This window comes from Canis lupus, chromosome 24, assembly GCF_048164855.1.
Source record: "Canis lupus baileyi chromosome 24, mCanLup2.hap1, whole genome shotgun sequence".
NCBI lineage: Eukaryota > Metazoa > Chordata > Mammalia > Carnivora > Canidae > Canis > Canis lupus.
Genome location: NC_132861.1, coordinates 20456444 through 20482251, shown reverse-complemented (window position 1 = coordinate 20482251; position 25808 = coordinate 20456444). Strand labels below are relative to the sequence as shown.

Genomic DNA, 25808 nt, shown 5'->3' with positions numbered 1-25808 from the left:
AAGCCTGACAATGGGAAGAAAGAGGAGGGACACCTGATAAATGCCTCTGTGGTTTATACTTACGTGTGTACCTGGGGGTGGCTGCGGGCGTGCCGCGTGCTCAAGAGTAGGTTCCAGGAGGCATGTCTCTGGGTTGTTTGTTGATGCAGACTCTCCCTATGCCTAAACTAGTGAGTTCTTAACTCTTAGGATCAGCACTTAGTAGTTTGGACTAAATGGATAGTTAAGAGTATGCTACAGTCAGCCTCCTTGTAAATATATGCCTTTGACCACCAGAAGGCTGGAAAGGGGTGAGTAGAAGGCTGAAACCGCCAGGGCTGTTCCTAGTTGCACTCACTGCTAGTACACTGGTCCCACCCTGTGGGGTTGGTTGGCACCCCTTCTGCAATGCTAGATGTTTCTAATACTATCTCTGACCCCACTGTCCCTACAGAGGGGAAGATGAGTCCACATCAGCACCATTTGCCAACTGATATAGAACTCGCCATTGCCTCTCATATTCAGGGAGCACCCTTCTCTGCCCCCAAGACTGTTTTCTGACTCTTCACAGATGATTCCCACCTGTCCTGTGCTGCTGCACAACCCTTCTGTCCCCACATTCCTGCATATTATTCCTGAGAACTTTCTGCCTACACCAGATTGATGATCATTGCTCCTCCCAGGAAATCCATGCTGCCTTTGACAGCAAGATGCAGACTCTTCCTCAGCCTGGCTTGATGCGTTCATGTTCTTTACACTTCAGGTGGACAAACAGAGCAGACTCCTTTCTATACACTCATGACAGCCACAAACAATAATATCAGTTTCAGATCCATTGAGGCTATCATCATGCACATTTTGCCATCTCTTCCTACTAATATATAATGGGACACTATGTCCATTATGTGCTAGGTCCTCAAATTCAGTCAAGGAAAGCCAAGGCTTATTCTGATTTAACTCTCCACCAATGTTTGCTCTTTTGCTTACTACCCTGCTTTCTACTTCCTCAAAACAAAATTTAAAAACAACTCTTTAATAATGTATTCTAGACTTTTTCAGGGAATGACTATCTCCCAGAATCTAGCCTTTCTTTCCTTTTAAATTTGAACATTTGCTCTTCTTTCCCCTCTCCTGTGGAGTCTCCTTCCCAAAAGAAAGGCCCACTGCCCTCCTGCCTCTCCAAGGTGGCAGCTGGCTCCCAGCCTCAAGGAAGACCCTTCATGCCCTCTCTGTCAGAATCACACTCTATGGCCTTTGACTGACCAAACCTCAAAATGTCCACTACCAAAACACAGTATCATGCCTACTTATTCAGGAAAAAACTGCACTGAACAAAAGGTTTAAGATGCTCTGCTAAGAACTGAGGATACAAAGAATTCTGTCCCTCAACTGACAGACTAGTTTCCCAGGCCTGGAAGGTGACAGGCTTACTATTTCTGATAAACTCACACTCAGAACTAAACACTGAATGTGTTACCCTCCCAGAGACATTTGCTTTTTAAAAAACTTAGTATGACATAGTTGACAAATGGCTTAAAAAGTTTTTAGTGAAAATCCTGAATTGTAATGCTAATAATGTGAACAGAAGCCAACAAAAAGAAAATGGTCAAACTGACAATTTTACTTCAAGTGTAAGCTTTCTATAAGTTGCACTATGAAATAAAAACAATGAGTTTGAGCCCCACATTGGGTGTAGAATTTACTTTTAAAAAGTAGGGCACGGGTGACTGGCTGGTTCAGATGTTAGAGCACACAACTCTTGATCTCAGGGTCATGGGTTCAAGGCCCACATAGCACTTACTTAAGAAAAATAATAATAATTTAAAAATAAATAAATAAAAAAAATCTTGAAGAAAAAAAAAAACCCTGCAATGATAATTCTACACTTGATATTAGCCAAAAGTCCAAGAAACAATCAACACAATGATAATTCTAATGAGGTTAGCCAAGAAGTAACAAGAAGTGACAAAAAATGTGAATCATCTGAGAAAACCATTTCAAATCTGGCTTTATATATACTATCCTTAATGATAAATTGCACATTACATGTTGTCTTGATGTATTACCTAATAAATACATAGAGATATCATTACTGATATTATTTAAGATTAAGAGTTACTTTATCTTTACTTAATTTAATTCATGTGTTTATAGCATACCTCATGTATTAGCACTATAGTACCTACACATCATAATAGTTAATATACAGACGTGGTCTGTTGCACAAAACTTTTTTACTGATAATGGTGTGAGATCACAAGACATTAGGAGAACACAGGTTCAGACCATGGGGAGTCTGTGGTTCATAAACTCTCAAAGATCCCTAACATTGCCCTGTATCTGTGCTTAGTAGGCCTTTAGAATGCTTCTGCCAGCATCAAAATAATTAAAAATAGTTTCTGAAGGATCAAAGTCCAGTTCTAAACAGTGGAAAATGGAAACTTCATGCTCACCTTTCTTTTTTTTTAACTTACATTTAAATAACCTGCTAAGCCCTACTGGATGAGTTACCTGCATGCCTGCTTGGCCTCATTTTCTATTCAAACCAGGAACAACCTAAACTGGATCTGTTGGCCTGTCACTAAGAAGAGCGTGATACCTGATGGACTAAAACAAGTCCACAACGCTCACTTCCATAGCACATGATTGGAACAATACAGAGAAGACTGGCCTGGCCCCAGAACAAGGATGACACACAAATTCATGAACCATTCCAGATTTTTAAAAAATGAAAAATAAAAGTCCATGTTTTGAGCAAAATTTCCCCAAGTTTAAATGAATACAATTAAATAACTCCATTCAATGGTCAGATAACTTGTGTGTTAAATGAGGATATCGTCTACAGCTATATTATCAGCCACTAAATAAAATCACATCTACATCAAGGGCCAGGTTTTGATGTGATAATGGTTAATGGTAAATTGGTAACATTTGCTCTAATGTTTAGAGACTAAAATGGACTCTTTCATGTTAACAACACAGAACTCTAGAGTCTGGGTCAAATATTTAAGAGTTTCAACAGCTAGTAAGCCTTCATTGAAGAAAGCTAACCCTCTCCCTTGGCACTCTGATAATGGGCTTCTATTTAGGCTAAAACATACCTTAGGCTCTTGGATTTTCAAAACGGAATGTTTATTCCAATGCCTACAATTTGGAATCTAAAGCATGTGAACATTAACAACTGAGGATAATAATATTTCAAACACTTAGCTTATCAAAAGTTTAAGAGAAGTTAAAAAACTATTTTACTTTTGCACACAACCTTAGTAGCCAGGAACCTTCCCTTCCATCTTTCCATAATTTTTGCTAGTATTACATAATGAGCAATAATACGAACAGCAATAGGATTTACAGAACACACTCTGATAAATGCTGCTCCAGACAAAACTGCTCATTGTTTTTACCTGAACCATGTAACCTAATTATGTTTTCCTTTTGTTTGGACTTACAGATCCTTAAAGTTGTTTCTTTCAAAATCTCAATAAGTCACTTATTTGAGGTGCCTAGTACATATGTCTCTTTATTCTTGCTGATATTTTAGAGATTGTTTATGTTTGCATGTTTATTGTAGAAAAGTTGGTTTAAAAGAATATAAAGAAGGGTCACCTGGGTGGCTCAACAGTTGAGTGTCTACCTTAGGCTCAGGGCGCGATCCGAGTCCTGGGATTGAGCCTCGCATTGGGTTCATTGTATGAGCCTGCTTCTCTCTCTGCCTGTGTCTTTGCCTCTCTCTCAAGAATAAATAGATAAAGTCTTGGGGAAAAAAAGAATATAAAGAAGAAAATATAAATCTTCCACATTTTAGCACTCAGAGACAATCACTGTTAAAATTTTATTATATTTATTTCCAATCTTGTTTTTATAGTATACACATATTTTTGTTTAAAAAATTAGAAATAAATTTTATATAAACTTGAAGGTTGCTTTTTCCATTGACCATTAATATTGAATATTACTCTTATGATAACTAAATATATCTTCAAACCACGATCTCCACTAACTGCATAAGAGTCTATAATATGAATATACCTTCGCTGATTTGTTAGACATTTAATTGTTTTTTACTTTTAACTATTATAAATCTTAATATAATAGGAAGAATTTTTTTGAGAGAGAAACAGTGTGTGTGTACTCGACCATGGAGGGGGTAAGAAGTGGGGGGAAGGGAGAGGGAGAGAGAATATTAAGCAGGCTCCATGCCCTGCATAGGGCTCAATCTCATAACCCTGAGATCATGACCTGAGCAGAAATCAAGAGTTGGATGCTTAAGCACCTGAGCCACCTAGGCACCATTAGGTATAAATATTTTAAAAGTTCTTACTAAATTGCTTTCCAGAAATTTTTGCCAATCTACACTTCTACCAGCAATAGATGAGAATAATTATATTAATACATTCTCACCAGTATTGAATAATATAGGTTTTTGTTTTATTTTAACTCCACCAATTTAGTAGGCTAAAAATAGCATCTCATTTAATTTGCATATATTTGGTTACTAGTTAAATAATACATTCCTTTGTTTGTTAATATCCAATTTGCATTTCTTCTGTGCTCATTGTTTGTCTCCTATATTGATACATTTCATTGATTTAAAATTTATTTATATAATCATTTTAATACTTTCTCTTTCAATATTGTGCATATATTTTCATTTGTTTGATACCAGAAGTTTGTAAATTTTATAGACAAATCTATTGATGTTCCCTTTTGTGGTTTCTTCCATTGCTATACCACCCTTCCTTATCCCAAGATTAGCTATATTTCCTGAATTTTTGTTTCTTTGTACATGGTATGAGGAAGGAATCTGATTTAATTTTTTACATGTATCAATTTTCCATTAATTTGTAATACCTCTACTATCTTACATGCATTTGTTTTCTATTCCATTGATCTATTTTTGATATTTTTTATTTTTATTTGTCTTTTTTGATTCGGTACCACTGTGTTGTAGGTACTATAGCTTTGTGATAATTTCTCACACCCAACAGTTCAAGTCCTTTTCCTTAATTTCTTTTTTCAGAAATATTTTATCTATTCTTGGATCATTTATTTTTTCATATGATTTTTAAGAACAACCTATGACATTCCACCAAAGATTTTCTTGGAATTTTTGTTCAAATTGCACTGGATCTAGGGATCAGTTTATGTAGAATTTGCATCTCTTTGGTATCGATCTCTACATTCATGAAACTTGGTCTCTCTTTTTTTGGATCCTCCATGTATTTCAATATTTTTTTTTTCTTTAGGATGGGAGAGAGATGGGGGGAGGAGCAGAGGAAGATGGAGCAAGAGAATCTTAAGCAGGCTCCATGCCCAGTGTGGAGCCTGACCCAAGACTCAGTCTCACAACCCTGAGATCATGGCCTGAGCTGAAATCAAGAGTCTGACTCCCAATTGCGTTCATGCTCCCCATGTCTTTCAATATTTATAATTGATTCCATAAAGTTCTTTTTTTTAATACAAGATTTTTTTAAATCTTTTTTTTTTTTATTTATGATAGTCACACACACAGAGAGAGAGAGAGAGAGAGAGGCAGAGACATAGGCAGAGGGAGAAGTAGGCTCCATGCACCGGGAGCCCGACGTGGGATTCCCGGGTCTCCAGGATCACGCCCTGGGCCAAAGGCAGGCGCCAAACCGCTGTGCCACCCAGGGATCCCGATTCCATAAAGTTCTTGCACATTTTTGTTCATTTTAATTTGAGGTATCCTGTAGTTTGTTGCTATTGTCTTTTTTAAACTACATTTTCTAATTGGTTGTTGCATAAAAATGTTATTAATTTTTTTAAACTAACTTCATTAAAGTATAACTTACAGAAAATAAAATGCACATACTTTATGTGTACAGCTAGATGAGTTTTGAGAAACACATACAGTTATATAACCACACCTCAGTCATGATACAGAATGTTTCCATTACCCAACATGGTTCCCATTCTCTACCCATGACCCTAAGCACCATGGACTCTCTGATCAGTTTTATGGCACCATAGAGCAGATTTGTCTTTCCTAGGATTTTTTTGTTGTTGCTTTTGTTTGTAAAGATTTTTAAAATTTATTTATTCATAGAGACACACACACAGAGAGAAATAGAGAGAGAGAGAGGCAGAGACACAGGCAGAGAGAGAAGCAGGCTCCACACAGGGAGCCCAACGCGGGACTTGATCCCGGGTCTCCCGGGTCTTCCGGATCACACCCTGGGCTGCAGGCGGCGCTAAACTGCTGCGCCACCGGGGCTGCCCTCCTAGGATTTTGTATAATGGAATAATACGGCATATATCTTTTGTGTCTGGCTTTTCTCAGCATCACGTTTTTAAAAGCCATCCAGATTGTATCAGTAATTAATTTCTTTACATTACTTTCACTGTACCATAGATTGTATATTCATTCACCTCTGAACATTTGGGTTGTTTTCAGTTTGGGGCTATTTTATTTTACTTTTTTTTAAAGATTTTATTTATTTATTCATGAGAGACACACAGAGAGAGGCAGACATAGGCAGAGGGAGAAGCAGGTTCCTTGCAGGGAGACTGATGCAGGACTCGATCCCAGTACCTTGGGATCACGATCTGAGCCAAAGGCAGGCTCTCAACCACTGAGCTTCCCAGGCGACCCAATTTGGGGTTATTTTAAATAAAACTGCCACGAATATTCAAGAACAAGTGTTTTGTGAGCATGCATTTTCATTTCTCTTGACTAAAGAATGCCAAACTGTTTTCCAAAACAGTGATGCTATTTTATATCTCCAACTGTAACACATTCAGTTGCCCCACACCTCTGCTAATAGTTGGTGATTTGAATCTTTAGTATTCTGGTAATTTGAATTTTTCAACAAACTCCTCTATTGCACGTAAGTTTTCAAAATTATTAAATTTTAATATCTATTATCCTTTTAATATCTCTAGGATCATACTGATATCCCCTCTTTTATTTATTTTTTTTAATTTTTATTTATTTATGATAGTCACAGAGAGAGAGAGAGAGAGAGGCAGAGACACAGGCAGGGGGAGAAGCAGGCTCCATGCACCGGGAGCCCGACGTGGGATTGGATCGCCGGGTCTCCAGGATCGCGCCCTGGGCCAAAGGCAGGCGCTAAACCGCTGCGCCACCCAGGGATCCCTTATTTTTCTTTCTTAATCAATCTAGCTAGATTTACTCGCTTTACTGATTTTTTTTTTTTTTTTAAAGCTTTATGTTGGGGCAGCCTGGGTGGCTCAGCGGTTTAGCGTCACCTTCAGCTCAGGGCATGATCCTGGAGACTCGGGATCGAGTACCAAGTTGAGCTCCCTGCACGGAGCCTGCTTCTCTCTCTGCCTGTGTCTCTGCCCCTCTCTCTGTGTCTCTCATGAATAAATAAATAAAGTGTTTAAAAATAAAAAATAAATAAATAAACTTTATGTTTTATTTTTTTTTTTGTGGTGCTTATCTGTTTTGTATCCCATTAATTTCTATTCCTATTTTGATTATTCCATTCCTACTTTGTGTTTAACTTAGTCTTCTAGCATCTTAAGTTGGAAGCTTAGGTAGTTGATTTTAGACTTTTTCTTCATATATAAACATTAAGAGCTACAGCGTTCCCTCTCAGTGCTACTTTCATGCTTTTATCTCACAAATGATATGTTGTGTTTTTATTTTCATTTTTATTCAGTTCAAAAGACTTTCTAATTTCCTTTGTGGCTTTTTTTACCCATGGGTTATTTAGAAATATTGTTGCTAGGGATGCCTGACTGATTCAGTCACTAGAGCATCTGACTCTTGATCCCAGGATTGTGAGTTCAAGCCCTACAATTGGGTGTGGGGCCTACTTTTAAAAAAGAAAGAAAGAGGGGATCCCTGGGTGGCGCAGCGGTTTAGCGCCTGCCTTTGGCCCAGGGCGCGATCCTGGAGACCTGGGATCGAATCCCACGTCGGGCTCCCGGTGCATGGAGCCTGCTTCTCCCTCTGCCTGTGTCTCTGCCTCTCTCTCTCTCTGACTATCATAAATAAATAAAAATTAAAAAAAAAGAAAGATTGATTTTTGATTAATTTCAAAATATTTTAGGATTTTCCAAATATCTTTGTTATTAAATTTATTTATTTTTAAAGATTTTATTTATTTATTCATGAGAGACAGAGAGAGAGGCAGAGACATAGGCAGAGGGAGGAGCAACAAGCTCCATGCTGGGAGCCCAACATGGAACTGGATCCCAGGACTCGGGGATCATGCTCTGAGCCAAAGGCAGACAGACGCTCAACTGCTGAACTACCCAGGCATCCCTGTTATTAAATTTATAAGTGACTTATCCAATAAGTTGTTCAGCTCACTTATCAGTAGTTTATAGCTCATAACTAGACTTTCTTGGCTTTTCCCCCACAGGCAATTATTTCATATGACAGTACAAATTTTACACTGGCTAGAACATCCAGTGCAATATTAAATCATGAGGTGATAACAAGGATACTGCATGTCTCATTTTAATGAGACTCTTCTAGCATTTCACCCTCCAATATGATATTTGCTATAGATTTTGAAGCAATACCTTTTAACAGATTAAAGAGTATTTAAATGAGCAAAAATTGGACATCTGAGTGCATTTTCTATACCTGCTGATATAACAATAGTATGATTTTTTTCTCTTTTAATTTTGTCAAAGTAATGAATTACATTGAAGATTCTTCTAACATTGCATTATCTTTGCAATCCTGGGATAAAACTTATTGCTCATTTTTTAAAATACAATTTTGGATTCAGTTTTGCTTGCTTTGTTGTTGTATTTTGATAGTGATTTTAACATATCTGAAATTTGCTTGGGGATATGATGTGAGGTAGGAACGAAAATATAGTTTATTCTATAGATAACCTTTCCTCTACCATTTGTTGGATAATATATGTATTTCCTATTGACAAGTAATCTAAATGATTTTTGGTCTTTCTTTTTAAATATTTTAATTGTTCTGTTATTGGCCATTTCAGATTTTTGTTGAAAATAGGATATAAACAATTGTTTTGTTTTACTTCAATAAAGGATTTTCTTATTGGAAAAAAATTAAAAATATCACTCTCAAAAGGGTGTCTATGTCTTGGCCAGAAATATTTTTACTCAGTGAAAAATTATTTTATTTTATTTTTTAAAGATTTTATTTATTTATTTATTTATTTATTTATTTATTTATTTATTCATTCATTCATTCATTCATTCATGATAGAGAGAGAGAGAGAGAAAGGCAGAGACACAGGTAGAGGGAAGAGCAGGCTCCATGCAGGAAGCCCAACGCGGGACCCGATCCCAAGTCTCCAGCATCATGCCCTGGGCCTAAGGTGGCACTAAACTGCTGAGCCACCGGGCTGCCCATGAAAAATTATTTTAGATGAAAGTGAGCTCTGCATATCTTTGCAAGAGGATTTACTACCTTCTATTACCACAAATGCGTTTCAGTTGATGGGAAAGCAAGCAAGCCCAATCTGGTCCAAACAGATGATAACGAAGGTTGGAATCCAGTTTGATCTGGGCTTGGGGAAACAATCAGGCTCAGGTGTCAGAACTAATCTGGTTAGGCTCCATCCTCTTTAAAAACTCTCCAAGGACAAGGCCTTGGAGAGCAGGTAAGATTGTGGCCAGTCCCAAGGTCTTTGCCCAGATGTAGCCACTGTTATCAATTTGTGAATATCCTTCCTTCCTAAGATGCATTCAAATACATCTCTGTGTGTTTATACATACGTGCATTCAAGAATGTGGAATTTACAGATACGGATGTGTGCTGCTTTACACAAGTGCTATCACTTATCCTTGATGTTTTTACTCAACAGTGTCGTCCTTGGAGATCTTTCCATGTAACTACTGAATAGTATGCCATTATTTGGCAGCAACATAACTTACTTATCTATTCTCTTATTGATGGGCATCAAAGTAGTTGTCAATGTTCACCATTGCATTGTAACAGCACTATTTCAAGATAAAGTTTAAAGGTATTCAGTGGTATTTGAAGTTCTCTGCAATGTGTCCTCCATCTATCTCTGAAGTCTCACCTCCTACTTATATACCCTTCCCCAAATAGTGCACTCCAGTCAAATTAGACTAGCAGGATTATCTGGCCTTTTTCTTTTTTAAGATTTATTTATTTATTTGAGAGAGAGAAAGTGTGGGGGATGGGGTAAAGGGAAGAGCACAAGGATAGAGAGAAACTCAAGTAGACCCTGCACCGAGCCATGAGATCATGACCTGAGCCAAAACCAAGAGTCAGGTGCTTAACCAACTGCGCCACCTAGGTGCCCCAGGATTTTCTGACCTTTGTGCACATCAGTCCTTCAACCCAGAAGGCCATCTCCTCCTATCTTTCTAAATTTGACCTATGTTAGAAGGTCATCTCATATGCCCATTCTTCTATGAAGACTTTCTTCTTCCCTGGCCTTCCAGCCTATCATAATCTCTCTTTTTCCAAATATTTATTTTATTCTGCACTAGATTCAATATTTGTATATTCCTTGGCATTATTATATTTTATGAGATTAATAATCCTGAGGTCTCCAGATAGACGCTAAGTACATAAAGTTAGAGAAATTCTCTTGCCTTTAAACTGAACTTCCTGGCTCTATTTTCTTTCCTAGAAAGGAGTCCTTTCCTCCAGACCCAAACATAGTTGTCCATGTTATTCCTCTTTTTACAAATGGATGGTGATGATGACATTAACCTTAACAGCTACCTCATGATTGAATTCACCAGTTTCCTCATGAAGTAGTTAGAACAAGGAGTGTCTTACAAGGTGATTCCTGACTAATGTCTACAAACCCTTCCCTTTCTCATTCCTCCACTCCCAATAACTTCCCCTCTCCCTTACCTGTAGCCTGTATTATAAGAAGCTAGGCTAGTGGGAACAAGTAAATCCCAAAATCTTAGTGGTACAATACAACAGAGGATATTCCTATCATATCACATTTGGCCATGGGTCAGAGTGGTCTCCTTGGCTCCTCCTTTAGCACCTCTGCTGTTCCATTGTCTCACATGTAACCTCCCAGGTGAAAGAGTATGTGCTGAAGACATACTGGCCTACCCAGAAGTGACCTACAACTCTTCCACTAATAGCTCAGTAGATACTGTTTGTGTCACAGAGCCCAACACAACTAGAAAAGAGACTAGGAAGTATAGGCACCCACAGAATATTTGGAGAGAGAGATGCCTAGGCGGTATAGTGGTTGAGCATCTGCCTCTGGCTCAGGTTGTGATCCTGGGGTCCTGGGATCAAGTCCCACATCAGGCTCCCCACAGGGAGCCTGCTTCTCCCCTGCCTATGTCTCTGCCTCTCTCTCTGTTTCTCGTGAATAAATAAATAAAATCTTGAAAAAGAAGATTATTTGTAGAGTACTACTTGTTTCTGTTGTGATAAGCTTAGGTCTTTAAGAAATGGAGTCAGCAAGACACCATAAAAGGCAAAAACAGAAATTTGAGGGGATCCCTGGGTGGCTCAGCGGTTTAGCGCCTGCCTTTGGCCCAGGGCGCGATCCTGGAGTCCCGGGATGGAGTCCCGCGTCAGGCTCCTGGCATGGAGCCTGCTTCTCCCTCCTCCTGTGTCTCTGCTTCTCTCTCTCTCATGAATAAATAAATAAATCTTAAAAAAAAAAAAAAAAAACAGAAATTTGAGCAACTCTTCAGGGGAAAGGCTACCACATAAGCCTGGATGGAGTCTCCGACCAAGAATATCTACCCAAAATATCTGTCAATCTTGACTAGGACACCCTGCCTAAAATTCTACCAATGATAGAGGCATTTGGCTGAACACATTTTTTCTTGAAAACTGCAGATACTCAGAGAAATCTAAGTGGTTGTGTTCTCTCTCTGAATTAATCCAAATAAGGTTTTCCCCCACAATCCCCATGTGAGGTCAGTGAAAGAAGAGGCACTTTGTTGGGGGAAAATAAAAAGATGATTTTGGGGCAGGAATCACTTTAGAAAGTGGACATGCCTGGGCAAGGTGCCAGCTACCATGAGGCACTTAGGGTAACAGGGGAGAGGAAGGGCAGCAAAATGGAAGATAGAGGAGGCCTGTATTTCCACATTTTTACTTCAGCCACCTCTGGAAAGGAGGCAAATACTCCTATTTCTCTTTCTTATCTCTTCTTCAGTCCTATCTTATCCTCCTAGAGTGCAGGTTTCAGGCTGGCTTTATACTGAGATGTAAATCTCTTTGAGAACCATGGCAGAGGTAATAATTAATTAGATTTGCCTTATATTTTCAACTAATTTGTGGGTTAAATAGGATTTTATAATCTCATCTGGGGATCAAAACAGCCATTTTAACTAATTATATAGAAAAAAATTATAATGTTCTAAGTTCCAAAAATGTGGGTTACATTTTTAAAAATAAGATGTATTGGTTTTTTTCTGATTATAAGAGTAGTACATGTAATAATAAACTTTGAAAAGTATAGGAAAATATAAAGAAGCTAATTTAAATCATTCGTAGTTTCACATTAGAAACACAACCAATTCTTCAAATAGGACAGGACACAGTGCCAACTGCTAGCCAAAATTTATGTTTTTGCCTCTCTGGGTACAAAGCTGGAACTCAGGACACCTGCGTAGCTCAGTGGTTGAGCATCTGCCTTCGGCTCAGGTCATGATCCTGGGATCGAGTCCCGCATTGGGCCCCTCACAGGGAGTCTGCTTCTCTCTCTACCTATGTCTCTATGTCTCTGCCTCTCTGTGTGTCTCTCGTGAACAAATAAATAAAATCTTAAAAAAATAAAGCATATTTACCAAAGAACTTTAAAAAATAAAAAAAAGAAAGCTGGAACTCATTTCCTCTATTGCTGTCAGATGTGGCCATGTAACCAAATCCTAGCCAATGAATGTAAATAGAAGTTACACCTCTGGGCCTGGCTGATAAAAATCTGGCACACCTGCACTTCGACGCTCTCTTCCTTTCCAGCTGGCTAGAATGAAAATGGTCTCCAAGGCAAACTTGGAAGCCATGCATTCAAGATAGAAGTATTCTTATCAGTCTCTGTCCTGCAGCAGTTTTACAGAAGAGGGGCCTATGCCAATCTATACATCCACTCAGTAGTGTTAAGAAAGAAAAAGCAATCTTCTCTTGTATTAGTCCTTATACTTTGGGGTCTACCCCTTCCTACATTTAACCTGCCCTATTAGTATAGCTAAGGATTGCCTAGATTTCCTAAGTAATCTGTAAACTATCTACCATGGGCCTCTCATAAAGCACAGACCTACAACAAATATTTCTTGTTTGATTAGTGATCAATTGGTTGACTGAACATATATAATTTCAGTGAAATTAGTCCTACATGATCCCTTCTTTTCTACACCTGCAAACTTTTCAATACTAGAGTTGAGGCCTTGCTGTCCAAGAGCCCCATTGGCAACCTCATTGGCTGAGTTATGGAATTTCTTATTTTCTCTGGTGAACTATGGAATTTCTTATTTTCTCATTTCCTTCCTAGGAAATAAGACCATAAATCTCTCAAAGCATAGTAAGGTATAACAAAGAAAGAGTTTAATATCTATTTAACAAATCCAGAGTGTCCAGGGGAATGTCCTATCATTGCATCTAAATTCTAACTGGTATCTTTTGGCAGGAGTTTCAGCACAATAAGTGTGCATTAACAGATCAATCTAAATATAATATTCCCTGCCTAAGCACATGTTAGTTCCAAGCATGTAGACAGGTGACTTTCAGAATATCCACAATAAGCAAATATGCCCCACAAGTAAAGAAAAAGAACAAGGGGAAAGTGAAATTAGAGGACTAAAAATGAAGAGCAAGAAAATGAAAAAATGAATTAAAGACTTAAATGTGAGACCTGAAACTATAAACCTCCCTAGAAGAAAACATAGGCAATGATCTCTTGGACATTGTCTTAGCAACATATTTATAGACATGTCTATCCAGCAAGGGAAATAACACAAAAATAAACTATTGGGACTACATCAAAATTAAAAGCTTTTGCACAGCAAAGAAAATCATGAGCAAAGCAAAAAGGCAACCTACTGAATGGGAAAAGATATTTGCAAATGCATATCCAATAAGGGATTAGTCTCCAAAATATATAAAGAACATATACAACTCAACACCAAAACCCCAAATAATCCAAGGACAAAATCGGCATAGGATCTGAATAGACATTTTTCCAAAGAAGACATACAGATGACCAACAGACATATGAAAATATGCTCAATATCAGTCATCATCAGGGAAATGCAAATCAAAACCGCAAGGAGATATCACCTCACACCAGTCAGAATGGCTAGTATCAAAAATATAAGACAAGTTAACAAGTGTTAGGGAGTATGTAGAGAGAAGATAATCCTCATACCCTATCGGTGAGAATGTAAATTGGTAAAACCACTATGGAAAACAGTATGAAATAGAGAAAGGTAAGATTAAGAGGTACAAACTTCCAGTTATAAATAAATAAGTCACTTAAACGAAAAGTGTATCATAGTGAATATAATAACAATTTGTAATAATATTGTGTGGTGACAGTGACTACACTTATCATGGTGAGGATTGAGTAATACATAGAGGTATATTACTGAATCAATATGTTGTATACCTGAAACTAATATAACATGTTAATTATACTTCATTATTATAAAAAGGGAAAAAAACCCTGACACTACACAAATAACGATTTCTAGTCATAATTCCTTAAAATTAGAAATCAATAATAAATATGGTTTTTTAAAAACACATATATCTAGAAATTTAAAAGTATATGTCTAAATAGCATTGGCTCAATAGAAAAATGTAATGAAAGCTTTGAAATATTTCTAACAGAAAGAACTGTATTTTAAAAGCTTGGGGGAAACCCTTAATGCAGGATGTAAAGGTAATTTATACCTTATATGCATTTATGTAAAAACATGAAAGATTAAAAAAACACAATAAACTATGGAAAGGACAAGAGAATAAATGCAAAGAAAGTAGTAGGAAGAAAGTAATATAGATAAGAGTAAAAAAGTAATAAAGAATATAAACCACAGATAATCAACCTGAGAAAAGCTGGTTCTTCATAAGGACTATAAGATAGACAAATTCCTTGCAAGATTGATCAGAAAAGAAAACAAAACAAGTTACAAATAAGCAAATTTAGAATGGAAAGTGTGACATATCCACACATTCAGTAAAGTTTTTAAAATCATAGGAGAATGTTATAATTTTTGTATCAATAAATCTGGAAACGTCAGCGAAATAGAGTAATTCCTAGTCAGATATAACTTACCAAAATTTACCAAAGAGTGAATAGAAAGAATGGAAGAAAAATAGAAAGAAATTGACTCAGTACTTTAAAATCCCACCTAAAAATGATATTGGGATAAATAAATAAATGGGGAAAATAGATAAATCTCCCATATAGAAGCCTTTCAAATAATTTATGTAGCTACTCTATCCTCAAGAAAATGAGGCATAACTCCTTATTCCTTAAGTGTGGGCTGCCCGTAGTGATTTTCTTTCAAAGAGTACAAAATGGATAGCAGCGGTATAAGTGGGGAGAAGTAGCCTTACAGTGAACAAATCTAACAAGCAGTATTTCAGCCAGGTGATAAAGGTCAGTAACATTAGTGATAAATCATAGTGAAAGTATGTACCTTCAATTTGATATGATGAGAACAGAAATTCACTTTTATGGTCTTCTTCCCCCAAACCCATAGCCCCAATATAATAATAAGAAAAGCATCAAAGAGAACCCTCATGCACTGTTGCCAGAAGGCAAACCAGTGTAGCCACTGTGAAAAACAGTATGGAAGTTCCTCAAAAAATTAAAAATAGAACTACCCTGTGATCTAGCAATTCCACTTCTAGGCATTTATTCAAAATAAATGAAAACACTAACTCAAAAAGGTATAGCACCCCCATATTCATAGCATTACTTACAATAGCCAAGAAATGGAAACAGCATAAATATCCATCAATGGATGAATGAATAAATAAAATGTGGTACATATACAATGAAAGATTAATTGACCATAAAAAATAATAAAATCCTGTTATTGTGACATTGCGGTCGTTATACTAAGTGAAATAAATCAGAGAAAGACAAATACCATATGACTTCACTTATATGTGGAATCATAAAAAACAAAAACAAACAAAAAACAAACTCATAGAACCAAAACAGATTAGTAGTTGCCAGAGGCAGGTATTGGGAAGTGAGTAAAATGAGTGAAAGGAGTCAAAAGGTACAAATGTCCAGTTAAAAAATAAGTCCTGAGGATTGTACAGTATGATGACTATAGTTATTAATACTGCATTATATATTTGAAAATATTTTAAAATCTTAAAATGCTTATCGCAAGAAAAAAACTATGTAACTATGAGTGGTGATGAATATTAACTATTTATTGTCGTGATCACTTCAAAACATCTACATATAAAAACCACTGTTTTGTACATGTGAAACTAATATAATGCTATATGTCAATTATATCTCAATTTTTTAAATAAATTAATTAAATAAAAATTTTTAAAAAGAAAAACATCAGATGAATTCCAACTGAGGGATTCTACAAAATACCTAAGCAGTATGCCTCAAAACTGCCAAAATCATTAAAAACAAAAAAAGTCTGAGAAACTGTCACAGCCAAGAGGAGCCAATAATTCAGTGAATTGTGATTTCCTGGGAAGGGACTCTGTAACAGTAAAAGGACATTAGGGAAAAACTAAGGAAATTTGAATAAAGTATGGACTTTAGTCAATAATGATATATCAATATTGGTTCATTAATTCTAGCAAAAGTACCATACTAATGTAGATATCAATAATAGGGCAAAGTGAATGTGTGGGGTGGTGGGTTATATGGGAACTGCTCAACTTTTTAAAAGAGATTCATTTATTTATTTGAGAAAGTGTACAGTGGGGGTGCAGTCAGAGGAGAGGGAGAGAAATCCTCAAGCAGACTCTCTACTGAGTAGGGACCCCCCCTCCCTACCCCCCAGACAGGGCTCATCCCAGGACCCCAAGATCATGATCTGAGCTGAAACCAAGAGTCTGTGCTTAAACAACTGAGCCACCTATCGGTAAACATAAAAGCTTTTAAAAAATTGTCTACTGACCAAAAAGCAGAAAAATAATTAAAATTCAACAATTATTCATCATTTGTTAGACAGTAGGTTCTGCTCACTGAATTATTGTTGAATGAATGAATGAATAAATAAATAAGTAAATAAATAAATAAATTTTAAAAGCTCTTGGCAAATGAGGAATAAACAAGAATTTCCTTCACCTGATAAGAAGAACCTGCTAAAAACATCAAACTGTATTGTGAAACCTTAGAAGTAGTCCATTTAAAGTCGGAAGCAAGACAAAGGCACCTACTCCCACCAACCTATTCAACATTATTCTGGAGGCTAACTCAGTGCAGCAAGAAAAGAAGCAAAGATGTTAGGTTAAGTGGAGGGGGAAAAATCTTTATTTGCAAATGATAATTTTTTTTGTCATTCCTCTTTATTTTTTTAATAATAAATTTTTTTATTGGTATTCAATTTGCCAACATAGAGAATAACACCCAGTGCTCATCCTGTCAAGTGCCCCCCTCAGTGCCCATCACCCAGTCACCGCCACCCCCCGCCCTTTTTATCAAATATGTGGAAGCCAATGCACAGAGCAGCTCTGACTGAGAGCGGCAGCTCTGCGAAGGTGCCTCAAAGAAAAGGGAGGCTGTTGGTCAGGTTCTTCTCTCCAGTTTATTCATCTCTCAAACCATCTCCTTCTACCGTGAGACAAGAAGAGAATTCCACAGATCCATTCCTCAGCTCCCCTGAAGCTAGCTTCGCCAGATTGGAGGCAAGTCGGACTTCACAGTATGCAGCACCAGGTAAGCCAGCAGCGCAGCCTTGTACCTCCAGACACCTGGCCTCCTAGCCTTAATGCCTAATGTTTCATAGTTAGGATTTCCTGTCTCCCACATCAAACCTACAGCAATTTTGTCCCTCTGGGAGACAGAAAACTCTAAGAACAGACGGGTGTCTCCACAAACACCTTGAACTACATAAGCCCTCTGTACCTCACAGACCCAACAATAGGGACAGCTGGGAGACCTCCATTATAGCAATACTGACTTTTGAAATAGAAATTAAATTTAGTTATAGAAAAATAAAGTTCTATTTCTCACACCCCCAAGTTTATGATCTGAGTTTTTTTACCCTCTGCATGAACATTGTTGATGTTCAAAATTTTTCGGGGTCATGACTCTCAACCTAAGTCACCTGGGCTGCAGCTTAGGTGACCTCTATAAGTGACAGAAACTATCTTCCCCAGCAAGCTGTTAAGGTAATGATCTCTGAGAACAAGGATGGAGGGAAGGCAGCACAGAAGCTTTCCCGTTTACTTTATACAGTGCTACATTACTTTTGTAATTTAAAAAATTAATTAAAAATAACATCAATTATATCTCAACTTTAAGAAAAGAAAAAAATAAAATATGTTTATAATATACCTAGTGCATAGTAAGCCCTCAATAAATGATAGCTACTACTGAGAAGGTCAATGAAAAACAACAGTTCTTGAAAGACAACTATCCACAAGTCATGAAATTAAGGATTTGTCCTTATTACTGTTATTTATTTCCCAATCTTTATTTTATTTTTTTTTAAGATTGTATTTATTTATTCAAGAGAGAGAGAGGCAGAGACACAGGCAGAGGGAGAAGCAGGCTCCATGCAGGGAGCCCAACGCGGCACTCATCCCGGGACTCCAGGATCACACCCTAGGCTGAAGGCAGCGCTAAACCGCTGAGCCACCTGGGCTGCCCTATTTCCCGATCTTTAAACAGGATATTTTGACTTACTGATCAAGCATTTAACCAAATGAATTACTGTAAATATTTTAAAAATTCTAAACAGAACATAGTACATAAACTCAAATAAAATTTGATATTTAAACAGGTATTCTCCAAAATTATACACGTGTGTCTTACTTTATGGAAAAAAATGATTTTTAATGATGAGCTCTCTAAAATTATTTCCTTACTAATTTCCTACTATTTTCTACTTTAAAGGGAGGCAAATAGATGAAATAATATATCAGTCTGAAATTTTTTGTCTAAGGCCATTAGAATGCTGATAGTCATTGGAATCAAACAATTGAACACTAACTGATGATTGTGGTCGCCTGTTAGTTTACATTTCTCATGCAACACCAATCTGAGCTTCTTTAGTCTGTTACTGGCTACCCACAGAATTTCCCATAATCCCATCATTATACCCACTGCTTCTGTTGTCCTGGTTTTGCCTTCTTTTTTGCCTTGTAAGGCTGGACAATACTTCTACTTCTCACCACCTGGACACATGGCATTTTATTATTGAGGATGGGCAATACATAAAATGAGTTGTTTCCCTGTTTTATTAGGTTTAGCATATTGTATGTTGTGTTTACTAAAAAAGATGATTACTCACACTATATACAACATCCAAAGATGTCATATAAAGAACTTTATTGGATTCATAAAACTTTTCTCATACAGCCAGGATCATTGTAAGATGTATTTGTGAAGTGTAAATGGAAGAACATTTTACTATATCTAGTCAGTGCTGTTCCCAATCTCTGCCAGGCTTTAAAATTAAAAAAATCTCGTTAAACACACCCACAGGCACACACAAATCAATATTCCTCATCAGCAAATAATTCTTTGTTTATCAGTGATTGATACTACCAAAATGACTAGTTAAAAGCCATGAATTTTTTTGAGCTTTTACATTTTAGCGAATGCATCAAATAGCTTAACTTAAAGGGTTTTCCACTAACTACCTGAATCCCCAAAAGTGATTAAAATAGTACAGGTTCAATCACCTCCATATACTTGTCAAAATAGAAAAGGAGCCATGCTCACCCTAAAACTAAATGATAATGCTAATCACCCAATTATAAAACTAAAGAATTTTGAAATTATCTAAATAAGTCCTCCAAGACCATTTAGAAAAGGAATGCTACTTAAACAGTTGCTCAGTTGTGTTTTACTTAAAAGTTACATCATAGGCTCTATATATTGGCACAGGATTCCTTTCTATTCTCAATAAAACAAGAGCCACTCAGCTTCTGATGCTGCTATAATTAGTACTTCAAAAAATAAAGAAAAGGATATTTACCCTTCCGTCTGTCCTGGTTCCCTGGTCCCCAAAGGGGATTACTTGAGGAAACTGAATCCTTTGCTCCAATCACACATCTGGCCTTGAAGATGTAATTTCCAATTTACATTAGAATCTATAATTTACACAGACTTTATGGAGAATACAGATAAGGATTCTATTTTTAGATACAATGAACTCATAAGGAAACTACAAAGTTTATTCCAAGTAAACATATTTGGGGAGTGTTCTCTCTAATTAAGCACAGGAGATTTTTCTAGTTTGGGAGGAGCTATCCTTTTGTACCTCATTACCTAAAAACTCATTTTTCCTGGAAGGAATTTTTTAAGACTTCCTTGTGTATCTCCCTATCTCCTCAGTAAAATAATTTTTCAGGTTTCAAAAAAAAAAAAAAAAAGCTACCTATTGCCTGTGGGAAAGTGCTCCTCTCTCCCCTTGTCCTTGGGTCTGCTGGCTGCCGTATTCAATCCCGTCAAATACTTAGACTATGGCCACTGAAACTCCTATGTGCCCATGAGATGGGAAGTGAGTTCACTCAGCTGCAATGGCTGGGCCACGTTGGAATCCCTTTTTGCCACCGCTTCTTGGAATACTGCCTGTCAAGTCCCTGTGACCCCACATTGAGGCTACCTTTAGCACTTTGAAGGTGAGCAGCAGAAAAATGGATCCATCTCCCAGGGAGTTCTAGAAGAGCCTGTACTGTTCTAAGGGTGTGAAGAAGGCAGAGGGCTGGCCAAATAGCTGAGAAGCTATTTCAGAGGAAGGCTGCCTGTTTCTATCAATTCTCATAAAACTTTCTGTGGAACTTGACAGAGAATGATCAATAAATTCTCCCTTCCCTTTTGCCCAGCGTCAGAAAAATGAAGAGGCTACATAGCAGAAATTACTCCAGATTTCAGGCCTGGATCTGGTCCTTTGTTGTCACTCACTTGCTCTGTGATACTGTGAAAGCCACTTATTCCAATGAATTTCCACCTGCGCACCTACCAAATGCTTGTAGCAACTGTATCAGGCTAAGTTCCACCAAAAAAACAAAACCAGTAGGAAATAGATAGACCCTAATTACAAACAATTGGCTTACACAATTCTGGGGGCTGGTGAGGCAGATCTGAAGGCTTTCAGAAGCGGGGCTGGACCTCTGAATAACAGGTTTATGGAATTTTATGTTCGGGGAAGACTCAGATCTGCTCTTAAGGCTTTCACCTTTTTGGATTGTACCCACCCAAGTTCCATCACAATCTCCCTTGCTTAAAGTCAACTGATTATAGTCTTGAGTCCCATCTTCAAAATACCACACAATACCTAGATGAGCATTTGATTGAATAACCAGACACTGTAGCCTCACTAAGGGGACACATCAAACTGACCTTCACATGAATATTTGTCCTTGCCAAGCCCCAGGCCTGTGAAATAATGACTTACACTTCACATACCTGGGACATTTTAAATGTGCTCTCTCTCTCTCTCTTTTTTTTAAATTTTATTTTATTTTAATTCAATTAGCAGATAGTGTATTATTAGTTTCAGAGGTAGAATTCAGAGACTCATCAGTTGCATCTAACACCCAGAACTCATTATATCACGTGCGCTCCTTAATGACCATCACCCCAGTGATCCCAACCCCCCACCCCATTCCCCTCCAGCAACTCCCAGTTTTTTCCTAGAGTTAACAGTTTCCTATGGTTTATCTCCCTCCCTGATTTTATTGTGTTTTTCCCTCTTTTCTCCTTTGATCCTCTGTTTTATTTCTTAAATTCCACATATGATTGAAATTATATGACAATTGTCTTTCACTGATTGACTAATTTCACTTAGCATAATATCCTCTAGTTCCATCCATGTCGTTACAAATGGTAAAATTTCATTTTTTGATGCCTGAGTAATATTCCATTGCATATGTGATATGCATATATCATATCTTCTTTACGAATGTCTGTCAATGGACATCTGAGTTCTTTCCATAGACTGGCGACTGTGGACATTGCTACTACAAACATCAGAAGGGCTACAGGTGCCCCTTTGGATCACTAATGTTTGTATCTTTTGGGTAAATACCTAGTACTGCAATTCCGGGGTTGTAGGGTAGCTCTATTTTTAACTTTATCAGGAACCTCCATACTGTTTTCCAGAAGGGATGCACTAGCTTGCATTCCTACCAACACTATAAGAGGGTTCCCCTTTTTCTGCATCTCTCCCAACATCTGTCATTTCCTGAGTGGTTAATTTTACCCATTCTGGCTGGTGTGAGGTGGTATCTCAGTGTGGTTTTGATTTGTATTTCCCTGATGCCAAATGATGCAGAGCATTTTTTCATGTGTCTGTTGACCATTTGTATGTCTTCTTTGGAGAAATGTTTGTTCACGTCTTTTGCCCATTTCTTCTTTTTTTTTTAAAAAAAAAGATTTTATTTATTTATTTATTCATGAGAGACACACAGAGAGAGAGAGAGAGAGAGGAGAGAGAGAGAGAGAGAGGCAGAGGTATAGGCAGAGGGAGAACCAGGCTCCATGCAGGGAACCCAATGTGGGACTCGATCTCAAGGCTCCAGGATCATACTCTGAGCCAAAGGCAGATTCTTAATGGCTGAGCCACGCAGGAGTACCTTCTGCCCATTTCTTGACTGGATTCTTTGTTTTTTGGGTGTTGAGTTTGATAAGTTCTGTATAGATTTTGGTTACTAGCTCTTTATCTGATAAGACATTTGCAAATATCTTCTCCTATTCTGTTGGTTGGTTGGCTTTTGGCTTTATGGACTGTTTCCTTTGCTATGCAGAAGCTTTTTATCTTGATGAAGTCCCAATAGTTCATTTTTGCTTTTGTTTCCCTTCCCTTTGGAGACATGTCTAGCAAAGAAGTTGCTGTGGCCGAGGTCACAAACGTGGCCGCCTGTATTCTTCTCCAGGATTTTGATGGATTCCTGTCTCACTTTTAGCTCCTTCATCCATTTTGAGTTTATTGTTGTGTATGGTGTAAGAGAATGATCCAGTTTCATTCTTCTGCATGTGGCTGTCCAGTTTTTCTAACACCATTTAAGAGACTATCTTTTTTCCATTTGATATTCTTTCCTGCTTTGTCAAATATTAGTTGACAATAGAGTTGAGGGCCCATTTCTGGATTCTCTATTCTGTTCCATTGATCTATGTGTCTGTTTTTGTGCCAATACCATACTGTCTTGATGATTGCAGATTTGAAGTCAGGCATTGATGTCCCCAGCTTTGGTTTTCTTTTTCAACAATCCTTTGGCTCTTCAGGGTCTTTTATGGTTCCATACAAATTTTAGGATTATTTGTTCCAGCTCTTTGAAAAACGTTTATGGTATTTTGATAGGGATTGCACTGAATGTGGAGATTGTTCTAGGTAACATATACATTTTAACAATGTTTGTTCTTCTAATCCATGAACATAGAAAAATTTTCCATTTCTTTGTGTCTTCCTCAATTTCTTTCATAAATGTTCTATAGTTTTCAGAGTACAGATCCTTTACTACTTTGGTTAGGTTTATTCCTAGGTATCTTTTGGTTTTTGGTACAATTGTAAATGGGATAAATTCCTTAATTTCTCTTTCCTCTGTATCATAGTTACTGTATAGAAATGCAACTGATTTCTGTGCATAGATTTTACATCCTGCCATGTTGCTGAATTGCTATATCAAAAATATCGATTTTGGGGTTTTCCACATGCAGTATCACGTCATCTGTGAAGAGGGAGAGTTTGATTTCTTCTTTGCCAATTTGGAAGCCTTTTATTTCTTTTTGTTGTCTGCTGAGGCTAGGACTTTTAGTACTATGTTGAAGAACAGTGGCAAGAGTGTTCCTGACTTTAGAGGAAAAACTGAGAATTTTCCCCCATTGAGAATGATATTTGCTGTGGGCTTTTAATATATGGCTTTTGGGATCCCTGGGTGGCGCAGCGGTTTAGCGCCTGCCTTTGGCCCAGGGCGCGATCCTGGAGACCCGGGATCGAATCCCACATCGGGCTCCCGGTGCATGGAGCCTGCTTCTCCCTCTGCCTGTGTCTCTGCCTCTCTCTCTCTCTGTAACTATCATAAATAAATAAAAATTAAAAAAAATATATTAAAAAAAATAATATATGGCTTTTATGATTTTGAAGTATGTTCCTTCTATCCCTACACTGTGGAGAGTTTTAAACAAGAATGGATGCTGTATTTTGTCAAATGTTCTTTCTGCATTTATTGACAGGATCAAATGGTACTTATCCTTTCTTTTATTAATGTAGTATATCACATTGATAGATTTGCAAATGTTGAACCACATTGCAGCCCAGGAATAAATCCCATTTGGGATTAATCTTGGTGAGAATTATTACATTCATGTTCATCAGAGATATTGGTCTGTAATTCTCCTTTCTGGTAGGGTCTTCATCTAGTTTTGGGACAAAGGTAATGCTGGCCTCATAGAATCAGTTTGGAAGTTTTCCTTCCATTTCCATTTTTTTAAACAGCTTTAGAAAAATAGGTACTAATTCTTCTTTAAGTGTTTGGTAGAATTCCCCTGGGAAGCCATCTGGCCCTGGGCTTTTGTTTTTTGGGAGATTTTTGATGACTGCTTCAATTTCTTTGCTGGTTATGGGTCTGTTCAGGTTTTCTATTTCTTCCTGTTTTAGTTCTAGTAGTTTAAATGTTTCTAGGAATGCATCCATTTCTTCCAGATTGCCTAATTTGTTGGCATACAATTGCTCATAATATTCTCTTATAATTGTCTGTATTTCTTCAGTCTTAGTTGTGATCTCTCCTCTTTCATTCATGATTCTATGTGTTTGGGTCCTTTCTCTTTTCTTTTGATAAGTATGGCTAGAGGTTTATTGATCTTATTTATTCTTCCAAAGAACTAGCTTCTAGTTTTGTTGATCTGTTCTACTGTTCTTTTGGTTTCTATTTCATTGATTTTTACTCTCATTTTTATTAATTCTCTTCTACTGCTTGGTTTAGGCTTTATTTGCTATTCTCCAGTTCCTTTAGATGTAAGATTAGCTTGTGTATTTGAGACTTTTCTCATTTCTGAAGAAAGGCCTGTATTGCTATATACTTCCCTCTTAGGACTGCCTCTGCTGTTTCCCAAAGGTTTTGAACAGTTGTGTTTTCATTTTCATTTGTTTCCATGAATTTTTAAAATTCTTCCTTAATTTTATGGTTAACCCATTCATTTTTTAGTAGGATGCTCTTTAACTTCCATGTATTTCCCTTCCAAATTTTCCCTTTTGATTGAGTTCAAGTTTTAAAGCACTGTAGTCTGAGAATATGTGGAGAATAATCCAAGTCTTTTGTACTGGTTAAGACTGGATTTGTGACCCAGTACATGGTTCTGGAGAATGTTCTCTGTGCACTTGAGAAGAATGTATATTGTGATGTTTTAGGATGAAATGCTTGGAATATACCTGTGAAGTCCATCTGGTTCAGTGTGTCATTCAGAGGCCTTGTGTCTTGTGAATCTTCTGCTTAGATGATCTGTCCATTCCTGTGAGTGGGGTGTTAAAATCCCCTACTATTAGTGTATTATTATCAATGTGTTTCTTAAATTTTTTTATTAATTGGTTTATGTAATTGGCTCCTCCCAAGTCAGGAGCATAAATATTTATAATTGTTAGATCTTCTAGTTGGATAGACCCTTTAAGTATGAGATAGTGTCCTTCTTCATCTCTTATTACACTCTAGGGTTTAAAATCAAATTTGTCTGATATAAGGATTGTTACCCCAGTTTTCTTTTGATGTACATTAGCATGATAAATGGTTCTCTACT

The 25808-nt window shown here is 37.2% G+C and overlaps 1 long non-coding RNA gene and 1 pseudogene across 2 annotated transcripts in view; one reads left to right on the top strand and one right to left on the bottom strand.

Annotated features, from left to right (window-relative positions):
• Positions 1–2604: 2604 nt before the first annotated feature.
• Positions 2605–2702, top strand: LOC140616681 (U6 spliceosomal RNA; annotated as a pseudogene).
• A 474-nt stretch (positions 2703–3176) lies between these two features.
• LOC140615852 (uncharacterized) overlaps positions 3177–25808 on the bottom strand; it is a 34661-nt gene continuing 12029 nt past the window's right edge. For both annotated transcript variants that reach the window (XR_012016356.1, XR_012016355.1), the window contains exon 4: positions 3177–3732. This is a non-coding gene — a long non-coding RNA (uncharacterized lncRNA). The remainder of the gene's footprint in view (positions 3733–25808) is intronic.